Source organism: Antedon mediterranea, chromosome 9 (genome assembly GCF_964355755.1).
Source record: "Antedon mediterranea chromosome 9, ecAntMedi1.1, whole genome shotgun sequence".
Classification (NCBI taxonomy): Eukaryota; Metazoa; Echinodermata; class Crinoidea; order Comatulida; family Antedonidae; genus Antedon; species Antedon mediterranea.
In genome coordinates this window covers 15,979,828-15,993,653 of record NC_092678.1, presented here as the reverse complement: position 1 = coordinate 15,993,653, position 13,826 = coordinate 15,979,828, and the positions used below count along the sequence as shown (strand labels likewise).

Here is a 13,826-nt window from a genome sequence, read left to right as displayed (position 1 = left end):
TCGCCCTCAAATTAACTCGGCCTCAAGTCAACTCGGCCTCACGTCAACTACAGTAGGCCATGTTAAAGTTTGAAACGGAAAAAGTGCAAATAAATGGGACAAAATCCTTCTAATGAACAGAAGAAAAATAATAAAAACGAAGTACGCATGTATAGGGATGAATATTAATATGAATGTGAATGTTATATGCAGAATTCAAAATAGCGCAAAGAATTCGCAATTTGAATCTGCACAAGCTTGTTTATTTTGAAATTGCGAAATTTTAATAAACCATTATTCTTTTAATGCGTTACCCTCTTCATAGAAAAACATCATTTCAATATAACAAAAGATTTAGTGACCTAAGCTATGGAATAAACTACCTTCAAATATTAAAGATGCTGTATCTAAGAAAAGTTTTTCATTTAAAATTTAAAAATATATCACATCCAAGTATTAATTTTTATTATATTACATTTTATGATAATAATTATAATGATGAGTAACAAGAAGACGAATAGTTCTTTATTTATACCAACATTATTTTTTTTATTTTTTTTCTTATTTAGTTTAACCCATGTTATTTACATTTATATTTTGTTATTTCTTTATTTTATTTTTTATTTTCTTTTTCTGTGTAGTTTAAATCCCATCTTTGTTTAGGCATGTCTGTCACAAGCTTTTTACTTTTTTTGAACATGCCTTCTTCAATTTAATTACCTTTCTTTTACACCATTGTGTATACTGTTTTAATTTGAAGAAAATAAATGTTACTTTGAATTGAATTGAATTGAATAGACTTGCATTATTTTTATATTTATGCGTCACAGGTTTATTTTAACTTTGGTTTTATCAAATACTAAAATACATTGCACTATTTTCTAATGTGATCAATTTTAATCGAGTATTTGGATTCAATTTGCACAAGGAATTACACCCAATTTCCAATTTCATAAATTGTTCAAACCTCACATAACACAAACAAATTTTACATAAAATGTAGAAAATCTAATGGACACAGTTCATTGTATCTTGTACATTTCCAATAAGAAGACTTTTATTAGAAACTTTTCTTCAGTAAGTGTCTAAAATCGTGTTCTGGTTTTTTGGTGGGATAGAGACTAAACATACCTTATTAGAAATACAAATTCTTGACTTAGGCCTATATCATAATCAACATTATTGTAAGAATAATTAATTACATAAACCAAAGATAATAGCTTTGATATTGTTAATTTAAAAATATATATATTTCAGGCAACCCCCTAAAAGCCCATTTCCCGATCGTACATCTTCAATGTTATGTTCGTCGTATATACTTTTGTTCATAACATTTTGTCAAAAATTAGTTAATCATGATGTCGTGCGATTTTATTCTTCAAAATACATCATACATACATTAAATCGCAAACTTTAAAGTTTTTATTCAGAAAAAAGCTTGTCCCACAGTTTTGTGTCATTCATACCGTCACATAATTTAAATGTGAATGGCAGGGAAAAATTGATTGTGCGTTGTAAACATTCGAAGACATGGAAATAAATATAGCCGCACATTATTTTCAATAAAAGATTAAAAAAAAAGGCTAATAAAACAAGGTTTTATAAAAATTACAGTTGCGTACCTTTATTGAACGTCATATCCGAACGGTATAGAACTCATTAAATAATTATAATTTCTGGGTTTTTTTCAACTGGAAGTACAATTTATTCATGGGTCTAGCAGTATGCACTCCGTCTCCGCTGTCAGACATGCCTACGGGGTGATCCTGTCCTGTCCTATGCTAAATACATCATCTCCGTCACGCTCATCTCCGTCAAATTTCCCAATGAATCTTTATGACGGAGATGATTTGACTGTTTGCTACTGCCAGGGGCATTTTTGTTGTAAATTTTGTTTTGTATATCTGTATCACGTTATTACATTGTGTATCTATGTTACTATGGTCAATATAACCATATTCAAATCAAGTCTTCATATCATTTCTGTCACATGATTTTTGAGGTTCGTCATATCCGTCTTCGTCACATAGATATTTTATTCTTTTCAATCCTAAAATATTTCAGTACTGAACGTAACTATGTGGTATAATTGAAATATAAACACTATTTTTTTGCGTTCCATACTTTAATGTGGCCGAGTTGACGCAGCTCAGTTGACGTGAGGTCGAGTTGACTTGAGGGCGAGTTGACTTAGGGCCGACTTGAATTTAGCCGAGGCGGTTTAGAGACTTTGACTATAATAAAATACAATAGTATAAGTGTTTTTTATTATATTGAACATTTTAAATTTGTTATACTCTTTTTCCTATTGTTATTTTTACTCTGAAAGACCTACGAACCAAAAATATAAAATGGAATAGAAGTTTTTGGTTGAAGAAATGCTTTGCAGATTTGTAGAATACCTTTTTCACATTTAACGTCAAAACTGATCGTTTTTATATTTAACGGCGAGATGTTTGCACATTTGTGGGTTATGAATTTTTACAGATTTGCACATTTGAAGGTAAAGTGTTTGCACAAATGTGGTTGTTTGCACAAATGTGACTTTATGCACATTTCACGACTCCGCAGACCTCCATTCCATGCCGAGTAACGTCTAACATACACCTTTTTTTTTTTTTTTTTTTTTTTTTTTTCATTTCATCACATACATAATACAAAATTAATATATAAAGGCAACGTAACTATTAAAACGATATAATACTCTCTCAAAAATAAGAGAGTAATAAAATTAAAGAAAAAAAAAATATTGTATCGCAAAAATACACTTAATAATAATCATTTTGCTAATAATATGGTTGCCTTGTATTTTTGGTAAATGTGAAATAAATGATTATAATTAAGTAATTGTTTTTTGATTTTGCAACTAAATATGTACCACTTTGTAATTAAAATTAAAATGTTTGCATCACTGTGTGTTTTTCCAAAACCAAAACATATACTTTCTTTGGTGATAATTAAGTTATTGTTGATATTTCGATACATATATTGTTTTACATTTTCCCAAATGTTCTTTACCAGATCACATTCAAAGAACATATGTAGCAGTGTTTCCTGCTTTTCCTTGCAAAAACTACACATTGGTGAATCGACCTTTGACATCTTAAAGAGCATTGTATTTGTATAAATTATACGATGAATAAATTTAAATTGAACATTTTTTAGCTTAGTGTCATTTGTACAGGCGTGTAAATTTGAGAAAAGGTTTTTCCAATTAAGTTTGTTGTCAAACTCCTTTTCCCATTTGGATTCAATTTCAATTGGCTCTTCAACATTTTTTAATATAATGTGTTTATAGATATAATGACAATTTCTCGTTTTCACAGAAATGAATGTCTGTAATTTGGATTCAACTTCATTCGTTGTGTTTATACCTTGTTCAATTAATTTCTGTTTCCAGAGCTTTGGAATTGAATTTACAATCTGGTGATATAATAAGAAGTCTGGTTTAAAATTATATTTTTGGTTAAATTCGTCTAGTTCTAATATTTTCCCTTCTTTGTTCACGATATCTTTTACATAGTTTACATTTTTAACCAACCAATTTTTTTCAACTTTAAATTCTCTTTTATCAAAACATGAGTTGTTCCATAAAGATTGATTTAAGATGTCCTCTATCGTATACGGTTCTACAACATTGTATTCACTCCACGCAGAGAGTATATCTTTATGGAACCTTTCAAATTGTTTTAATATTTTTGAAGATTTAGAAAAGTTGGTTTCGAAAACAATATTTCCTCCAACCTTTTTAATCTTACTTTTTAAAAACACTTTCCACTTGGATTGATTTCCATCAAGATATCTTTTCACCCAACATGATTTGAGAGATGTACAGTAACTCTTAATATTGGGAATTTTTAACCCTCCTTCGTCAAAATTGTTAAGCATGACTTTTCTTTTGACTTTATCGGGTTTTCCGTTCCATATAAATTTAAAAATTTTACTTTGAATATCTTGAAGGAAACAATCGGGTGGGTCTGGTAAATTTGAGAAAACATACGTGAATATCGGGAGAAACAGTGACTTAATAATAGTTGCTTTTCCAAACAAAGTAAGTGAGCGTTGTTTCCACATATTTAATACTTGTTCAGCATTTTTAGCCTTATCTGGAAAATTGAGTCTGAAAATATTATTAAAATTACAAGAAATATTAACACCCAAGTATTTTACTGGGCCTTTGGTCCATGAAATACTTTTCTCAGATGGCGTTTTATAGTCGCAGTTTCTTAACGATCCTATTCTCATAATGTTACTTTTTTCATAATTAATTCTGAGTCCAGAATATATAGAAAATTCATCCAGTATATCTATAATCGGTTTAATTGAGTTTTGGTCTTTGAGAAAAAACACAGTGTCATCTGCAAATTGGCTAATTCTTATGTCTACATTATTGTACTCTATACCTTTAAATGTGTCTGATTGACGTACCATGTTACCTAGTATTTCTGCACAAATTATAAAAAGATATGGGGATAAGGGACATCCTTGACGCAGGCCTCGTTTTAAATTGAAGAATTTTGATGTTACCCCGTTATTTATAACGCAACTAACAATGTCTTTATATAATATTTTTATCCAATTTATCATATTTTTACCAAAGCCAAATCTCTTAAGAGACATATCAAGGAAGTCCCATTTCACCTTATCGAAAGCCTTTTCGAAATCTACAAAAAATAGTAAGTTTGGCTTGTTGTGCATTTATGCATATTCTATTACATCATAGACTAATCTTATGTTTTCTCCAATATATCTGCCTTTAAGAAAGCCCGTTTGATCAGGATTAATTACTGATGGCAGCACACATTTTAAACGAGTCGCAATGGCTTTTGCTAAAATTTTATAATCCACATTTAAAAGCGAGATGGGACGCCAGTTTTTCAATAATAGCGGAGATTTATCTTTTTTCGGTATAAGTGATATCACCCCTCGTTTCTGGGAGATACTTAAAAACCCGGATTGGAAAGAATAATGGTAAGCGTTAATTAGCGTATCTTTTATATCATTCCAAAATAGTTTATAAAACTCGGCAGGAAAACCATCTGTCCCAGGGGTTTTATTGTTATCCATCACCTTTAATGCTTCTAAACATTCTGTATCTCTAAGGGGCTGGTCACATATAGATTCATCATCTTTATTGATTTTATCTATGTGTATCTTGTCAAAAATATCAGCAGGGTTGACATTGTTATTTTCGCCTTCAAAACTATATAATGATTCATAGAATCGTTTTTCTTCATTTATTATATCGTCGGGGTTAGTTATGTCTCCATTATCTGTTGTAATTTTAGTTATATGCTTTTTATTATAATTCCTCCTCTCTAAATTAAGAAAATATTTCGTGCTTTTTTCTCCTTCTTCTATCCAACGGGCTTTGGATCGAATCAGTGAGCCACGTGTTCTAATTTCATAGATTGATTCTAGTTCGTTTCTTTTAATTTGGATCATTTCGGTTATTTTTTCATTACTGTTTACGCAATATTGCTCTTCTAAGGTTTTGATTTCATTGTTTAATCGATCCACGTCTTTTTTAATTGTTTTATTTAGTCTACCAGAATACGACATTGATGTTCTCCTTGTATTACATTTTATCATTTCCCATACAGTATGTGGGTTATTTTCTAAACATTCTTCTTTTGTGTTTTTTATGGTTTCTTTAATTTCTTTAACGTATTGTGGGTCACTTAAAAGGCTTGTATTCAGTTTCCAGAAACCTGACCCTCGTTTACTTGTTATTCCATGTATTGATAACGTAATCAATGAATGGTCACTTTTAAAACCCGGTGATATTAAAGTTTTTTCAACTTGAGACCAAAGTTCATAGGATATAAGAAAATAATCTAACCTACAGAACACTTTTGGAGATTGATTGGAGTGCCATGTAAATTGGGTTTTAGTTGGATTTTCCTGTCTCCAGATGTCAATTAAATTATAATTGTCTTTTATACTATTTATTTGTTCTACAGATCTCGGGTGAATTTGACCTCTTCCATTTTTCTTATCCAGATCAGGTTGAAGAATTGTATTAAAATCTCCGCCTATTATTAGAGAGTACTGTGCGAACTCCTCAATTTTATTATTAAATTGTTCAAAAAAGAAACTGTTGTCATCATTTGGTCCATATAAATTTGCAATTGTAATATGTTTATCCTCTATTTGTATATTCATAATAATAAATTTCCCATTTTGATCATTGTATATGTTTCCTATTTTGTAGCTGACATTTAATTTTAAGAGAATACAGACTCCAGCCGAATTATTCTTTCCATTGCTAAATTTAATCTCAGAACCCCAGTCATTACGCCACGCAGTTTCCAGCTCATGTGTGCAGTGGGTTTCTTGTAGGAGATATATGGAGAAGGGTTGATCCCTTAGCCAATTAAATACGGTGCTGCGTTTAAAAGGGTTTCTAATCCCCCGTACATTTAAACTACATATATCTATGCTACCCATATTTATTTTTTAGTGGTTTTATTACTGTCTGCGTTATTATTATACATTTAGTTATATCAGCGAGATAATAACAATTGAGATCATAAACGTCGTTATAGATACTGTACATCGTTATCTGATGGAAATAAATAGTATATGTTAAGAATGCAAATAATTAGCGCACAGCTGTTTCAAACATACGAATTAAGTCATGCGCCCTCAACGTTACAAGTCGTATCGCTGGAGTAACAATACATAAACAATTACTTACAAATCCACGTGTGCAGAGTGGAGTCAAATGTCATTTAAAGACATGTTTTAAACAGCCAATGAGAATGAGATAAAAAAATAAAGGGTCGGTAAAAATATGAATATTCATTAAAGAGTCCCTGGATGAAACAAGCACGTTGTCGTTTTGTTTTTAACAAGGAATGTAAAGCTGAAAATTAATGGAAGGGTGGACCATAAAATACAAGCATATACCAATTTACGCACGTGAGTGACATTTCCAAATTAGGTACATGTTTGTTTGTCCGTATCTTTAAAAAATCTAATTTTCACTCTAATTCTTTGGTACTGCATGATAATTTAGTTATCTGTGAATGTTATAACATAGTAATGGTCGAGAGGTGATGGTTGAATTTTTGAGCTATGGCCGTTTCAAATTGTGTCATTTTTAGGCTTAGGCTTGTGTCTACTCTAGTTGCAACACTGCCTTTCATGTGACAGCTGACCCAAATGAGTTTGGAAATGTTACATTATTTGAATTATTTAGGCCTGGCTGGGTAGGCTAGGCATATACCAATACTATAGGCCCTATTTTTATTTTAATACTAGGCCTAGGCCCTTGCTAGACCTGTGTTCTCTAGCAGCCTACTACAGAGAAGCAGCTTTCCGGCTTAGTTAGCCTGGCCTTGAGTAGGCTAGCCTACTAGCCTAATACTAGTATTAGTAGGCTACCTAATTAAAATTAGGCCCAGGATCTACGCCTAGGCCTATATATTTTTAATATTATTTAATCATTATAATTAATTTTAGTTTTATTAAATTTACAGTATTCATTACAAAAACTGTAAATTTAATATTATGAGGATTATATATACCCTATGTAACATGTATGCAATAGGGAATATTATAGGCCTACCCTGTAAAGTGTATGTAATAATTACAATATAAATAATGACAAGCATCATATTAACATTCGGTTTTGCTCATCACTGCATATTCAAATTAGTATGCAATCATACTAAATTTAATAAGTTAAGTTAATTTTATAAAATTGTTATAATAATTATTAATGTTATACTATTGTAGATACATATAATATATAGAGCAGTAACCTGAAGTGGCTAAGCAGATTTGGACCATACCTACCATCTATATAGGTAAGATTATTTTGCTGTTCAAGAAGTAGCAAATATTAAATTGTGTACCATGCTATTAATTTGTAATATTAACAATCAATCACTACCACTGGCTGGGTAGGCTAGGCCTATATTATAGGCCCTATTTTTATTTTAATATACTAGATAGACCTGTGCTCTCTATCACTAGCAGCAGCCTACAGAGAAGCAGCTTTCCAGCTTATTTAGCCTAGCCTAGAGCAATTAGGCTAGGTATAAGTAGGCTACCTAATTAGGCTAGGCTCTACGCCTATATAGGCCTATTATTATTTAATTATTATTAATTTTTGTTTAATATATTTACAGTATTTATTTAAATAATGTTTCTTATGAGAATACCTGGTTATATATACCCTATGCAATGACATAAGGCATATATGCCTACCCTGTATGTAATAATTACAATTATTAAAAACAATGAATTTTAACATTCGTTTTTGCTCATCACTGCATATTCAAATTAGTATGTATGCAACCATATTAAATTTAATAAGCTAATTTTAAGTAATTCTTATAATAATGTTTTACTATTTTTTAGGTACATAGCGGCAACCCGAAGTGGCAAAAACATTTTAAACAGATTTGGACCAATACCTAGCAGCCTACCATCTATATACAGTAGGTAAGTTTATTTTACTGCTCAAGAACTAGTAAATTTTAAATTGTGTTTACCATGCTATTAATTTTCAATATTAACAATCAATCACTACCACTGGCTGGGTAGGCTAGGCCTATATTATAGGCCCCATTTTTATTTTAATATACTAGCTAGACCTGTGCTCTCTAACACTAGCAGCCTACAGAGAAGCAGCTTTCCAGCTTATTTAGCCTAGCCTAGAGCAATAGGCTAGGTATAAGTAGACTACCTAATTAGGTCTAGGCTCTACGCCTAAATATTATTATTTAATTATTATTATTTTTAGTTTTAATATATTTACTGTATTTTATTTAAATAATGTTTATTATGAGAATACCTGGTTATATATACCCTATGCAATGACATAAGGCATATATGCCTACCCTGTATGTAATAATTACAATTACAGTATTATAAATAATGAATTTAAACATTCGTTTTTGCTTATCACTGCATATTCAAATTAGTATGTATGCAACCATATTAAATTTAATAAGCTAATTTTAATTAATTCTTATAGTAATGTTTTACTATTTTTTAGGTACATAGCGGCAACCGGAAGTGGAAAAATCATTTAAACAGATTTGGACCTATACCTATACCTACCATCTATATTATAGGTAAGTTTATTTTACTGTTCAAGAACTAGTAAATTTTAAATTGTGTTTACCATGCTATTAATTTTCAATATTAACAACCAATCACTACCACTGGCTGGGTAGGCTAGGCCTATATTATAGGCCCTATTTTTATTTTAATATACTAGCTAGACCTGTGCTCTCTTGCACTAGTAGCTTACAGAGAAGCAGCTTTCCAGCTTATTTAGCCTAGCCTAGAGCAATAGGCTAGGTATTAGTAGGCTACCTAATTAGGCATAGAGGCTCTATGCCTATATATTATTATTATTTAATTATTATTAATTTTTATTTTTAATATATTTACAGTATTTATTACAAATAATGTTTATTATGAGGATACCTGGTTATATATACCCTATGCAATGACATAAGGCATATATGCCTACCCTGTATGTAATAATTACAATTATTATAAATAATGAATTTTAACATTTGTTTTTGCTCATCACTGCATATTCAAATTAGTATGTATGCAACCATAGTAAATTTAATAAGTTAATTTTAATTAATTCTTATTATAATGTTATACTATTACTATTTTTTAGGTACATATATAGCGGCAACCCAAAATGGCTAAAACATTTTAAACAGATTTGGACCAATACCTATACCTACCATATAGGTAAGTTTATTTTACTGTTCAAGAACTAGTAAATTTTAAATTGTGTTTACCATGCTATGAATTTGTAACTTTAACAATCAATCACTAACACATGTACAGCAGTAGTACTATCAATCAATAGTAATTAGTTAGTAATTGAAATATAGACATACTATAGTATTACTTTTACATATTCATTATTATTAGGCATTGTTAAAAGGAAATCAATACAATGCAATATTCCTTTAACATTTAAAAATGTACAATATTTTATGATCATTAATGTTAATGAATCATTCTTTGTTGGCTTTCTTGCATTTGTTGGGTTTTATTATTTCATTTTGTATCATTGGAGATGTGAAAGTCAGATGAGTCTAAGTTTGACTCTAATCCACACTGCTGTTTTGTGACGGTTGAGTTTGGCATGTCTCCCCGCCTTGCTCAGAGACCACCTTCCATTCTCTCATGAATGCAATAGCATGGTGCTCAAGCATATGTAGCTTAGGCTGTATTACACCTGGTGCAATATGCCTGTATTCTGCTAAAAATACTTGTATGATATTTTTTATGTAATTAAAAAATACTTAATTGACACATTAATACATTTTATAATTTCAGAAATTTTGTGATGAAAAAGTCAATCTGTGGTGACTGTAGAATGGACCCGAGATCGGACTATCTTAGACATTTAAATAATAGAAAGTTCTGACAATTTTGTTGAATAGAAATATACAATGTATGATGTAGTCTTAATTGAAAATTGGCGCTTTTTAAACTATGTATATAAATTAGGATGAGAAAACAGTTATTTGATTATGAGGTATGTTCATTTAATTAAATTTGTTAGTATAAACTTTCAAAAAGAGTGAAGATATAAGAAAAGCAGATTATGGAGCAGCTGTACCAGACAAAAAACTGTTCCCTTAAACGCCAGTGTGTTCTTTCACTTGTGAATGTAGTTTTGGCCCAGGTCATAGTTGTTGTTGAAGTGTAGCATGCCAAGCAATTTGGTCCATGCCCTGTTAATTTAAATGTTAGCGTGGTAGTATACAGTATCCATTGAAAATTCGCGAATGGCAGGTTGTATAAATGTATATAGGTTGTAATTTTACATTTGTTAGATTTAGTGCAAATTTGTGATGGTTTTCATATTTTTTAAATTGTATTTTTTATCTTTTTCTTTAAATTTTGTTCCACAACAGAAGCAAGTAGAACTTAAAGCCTTTTCGTGAAACTGTGTTGCCTACAAAAATGAAAAGAAATTTTAATTTTACCAACCTTTAATTTTATATTATATTTATCATACAGTAGTTTGAGTATTTTTGTATAGGCTTTAATTTTGAAGGGCCTAGCTAGGCCTGGCCTGGTAGTTAGTAGTTTTACTAAATTTGTACATGTATGATGAATTATATTCAGTTGAAATAAATACAATGATAATAATTAAGCTTATTATTTAATCTATTGTAAATTAAAATGATGTATAGCATGATTACACTACTTATACGTACCAACTAGGCCTAGCTACAACCTAGGCCTAGTTGCGTACAGCCTAGCGAGCGGTTATCAGCCGCGTTCATCGACCTCTCGCCAAATACGCTGTTTCGCATTTAACAAAACAGTCGAGTTTTTAAATGAAAATTTCTTGAGATTTTCACCGTCACCTCCTAACAATTCAATGTCTCATGTAAGCATATATAATCAAACTTTTACCTAGATTTTCCAAGTATTTATGAAAATTACGAATAAAAACAAAAAGTGTACAATTTGACAAGCATTTTTTCAAACTTTCCATTGTTTACATTTGCTAGGCCGATCGATGTTAATTTTTAAAACTTCCGGGTGTAAATAATTTCGTAAACTTGGTGTTATGCTTAATTACTTACTATTTCCAAAAAATCGGTAATTAAAAATCTTATTTTCTAACAAATAGTATAAAAATGGTTTTATAATATTTATGACGAAATTGATTAAATTAATTTAAAGTGTAGTTATAAAAGTTGCAAATGTCGCGAAAGTTGAACGAGATTCAACCACTCGCGCGGCGTCACGCTCAGGCACATATCGCCGTCTGACAATATTGAGGGCGCTTGACTTTTTCTATTTATTTTACATTGGTGAAACAGCTGTGAGCGGGGTCCGGTTTTGTATAGCCGTTTCCATTACCGTGGGTATAAAAACATACACATTTAATAGTCTATAAAATGCGATACTCAAAATAAAAAAAATAAAATTAAAGATAACATTAACATTAATTACACTTGAGAACATCAAATACAAATATGCGTAGCATTGGATAACCATCGCCATCTGCGAGTAGCTATCATGTACATGTAAATTGATATAAAACATATCTATATTTGCAATGCCGTAGTAATAGATAAAAAAGAAAATTATAAAAAGTGTTCACAGTCTAGGGATCAAAATACCTTTTGTTTACACCCTGGTAGTTCATTTGCTGTTTTGTCCAGGTACGAATGATTCAAAGCGGCCATCTTGCTTCTGGTATCTAATAACTGGAGGCACACAGAACGGGATAAACGCGAACTTAACGTCCGATCGCCGTCTTATTCTTTCGATGTGATTTTGCCTCAGTATTTTCCGCTGCTCTCTCACCTTCTTTGAAACATCGTCGCTAATATATATAAGATTGGTGTGCAGTGGATTGTTCTTCAGCGTTTTTGCAGCATTCCTCAGTACAAATTGACGATCAGTGAAGCGGAGTAACTTAACATGAATCAGCCTAGGCGTTTGTTTGCGTTTTGTTGATCCTTTATTATGCAAATAGCCAGGTGTTCTATGGGCGCGTTCGATCTCGATGTGTTCGCCATCTTCCAATTTCATATGGGAGGTTAATATATATTTCACTAATTCTTCACATGTTTTATTTTCCTTCTTTTCATAGCCTTCCGGTACGTTGTGAATTACAAGGTTATTTCTTCTGGACCTGTTTTCCAGGTCTTCAACTTTGTTTTGTAAATATTCAAAATTACCTGTAATTTCACTTGTCGACTTGCATTTTGTTGTGTTTTCTTCTACACTTTTACCAATGAATTCTAATGACCGATGAATTTCTGCGATGTCCTGATTTTGTGTTTTGGATTTTCCCTCTGCTTTACTCATCCGGGATTCTAGGTTTTTTACACGCTTATCCATCGATTCTAGTTTTTGAATGATCATGTCCAGTTTCTGGTCTAGTACGGAATTCGACAGTTGGGCTGCGGTTCCCGCGCTGACCGGTTCTATTGTTTCCTCGGCATCCGCCCTTACAGATCTCAGGTGGTAGGTGATTTTTTCTTTGTCTTGTTTTTCACTTTCCATAATGAAATTTCCGATTTAACGTCCAACATCCAATGGAAACATTAATAAAGACAAGTTTGGTTTACAGTATTGTGTGTATTTAGTAATATTTACCACCTTTTTGTGATTCTACAGGTATATGTGATGCTCCTCTAGTAAAAACACGTCTTACTCCATAGAGCGCCCTCAAAAAAAAAAAAAAAAATTGTATCTCGATTTCTCTAGTATCATACGGAAATTCGGTAATACAGCATCACATGTTTCACATGTATTACCTACTATCATATACCATAACCTAATTCATAAGCTAATGATACAGGCACCACATGTGATATACATGAGGCTCTGCATTACCAAATTGTCTTATATACTGGGGAAATAATTGTCATGTGAAGACTATTTTTTTAAACTTTATGTTTACATTTAAATATATTTTGTAATTGCGATAATTTTGTTTTGTAATGACTATACTTTTCTTGTCTTTTGAATGTTTATTGTTCCTTACCATGCAATTCAGCAGATTTGCTGCCAATTGGGTTGTTTTAATAAAGAATAAAGAATAAAAAAAAAAGAGAACCGGGTAACATAACAAGCTTTTCAGATGCATGAGGTTAAGTTTGCGTTCACATGTTCAAGTTTCTCTATGCTGTTGTCCACACGAGAAGGAATGCTCGACATTTTTCCGATTACGTAAAATATTCTGCAATAGTGTTTACAGTTATAAGCTTATTGAGCACTCGGAACAAATGTTATATATCTCTTATGAAACCGTCATCGATCATGAGATGCATCTGTTACGTGTGCCCTAAACGTAAATCATTATCCGTATTTAGGTGAACTTA

General features: G+C 31.2%; 1 long non-coding RNA gene across 3 annotated transcripts; it reads left to right on the top strand.

Annotated features, from left to right (window-relative positions):
* The first annotated feature begins 6,846 nt into the window (after positions 1-6,846).
* On the top strand, positions 6,847-11,391 carry LOC140058698 (uncharacterized). 3 transcript variants are annotated; one of them, XR_011847041.1, is made up of 6 exons: positions 6,847-6,903; positions 7,723-7,793; positions 8,350-8,429; positions 8,990-9,068; positions 9,632-9,708; positions 10,306-11,391. It is a non-coding gene; the product is annotated as an uncharacterized lncRNA (long non-coding RNA). The 3 variants fall into 3 exon arrangements; XR_011847039.1 differs by having other exon boundaries at positions 8,350-8,433; XR_011847040.1 differs by having other exon boundaries at positions 6,858-6,925; positions 8,350-8,433.
* Positions 11,392-13,826: the final 2,435 nt, after the last annotated feature.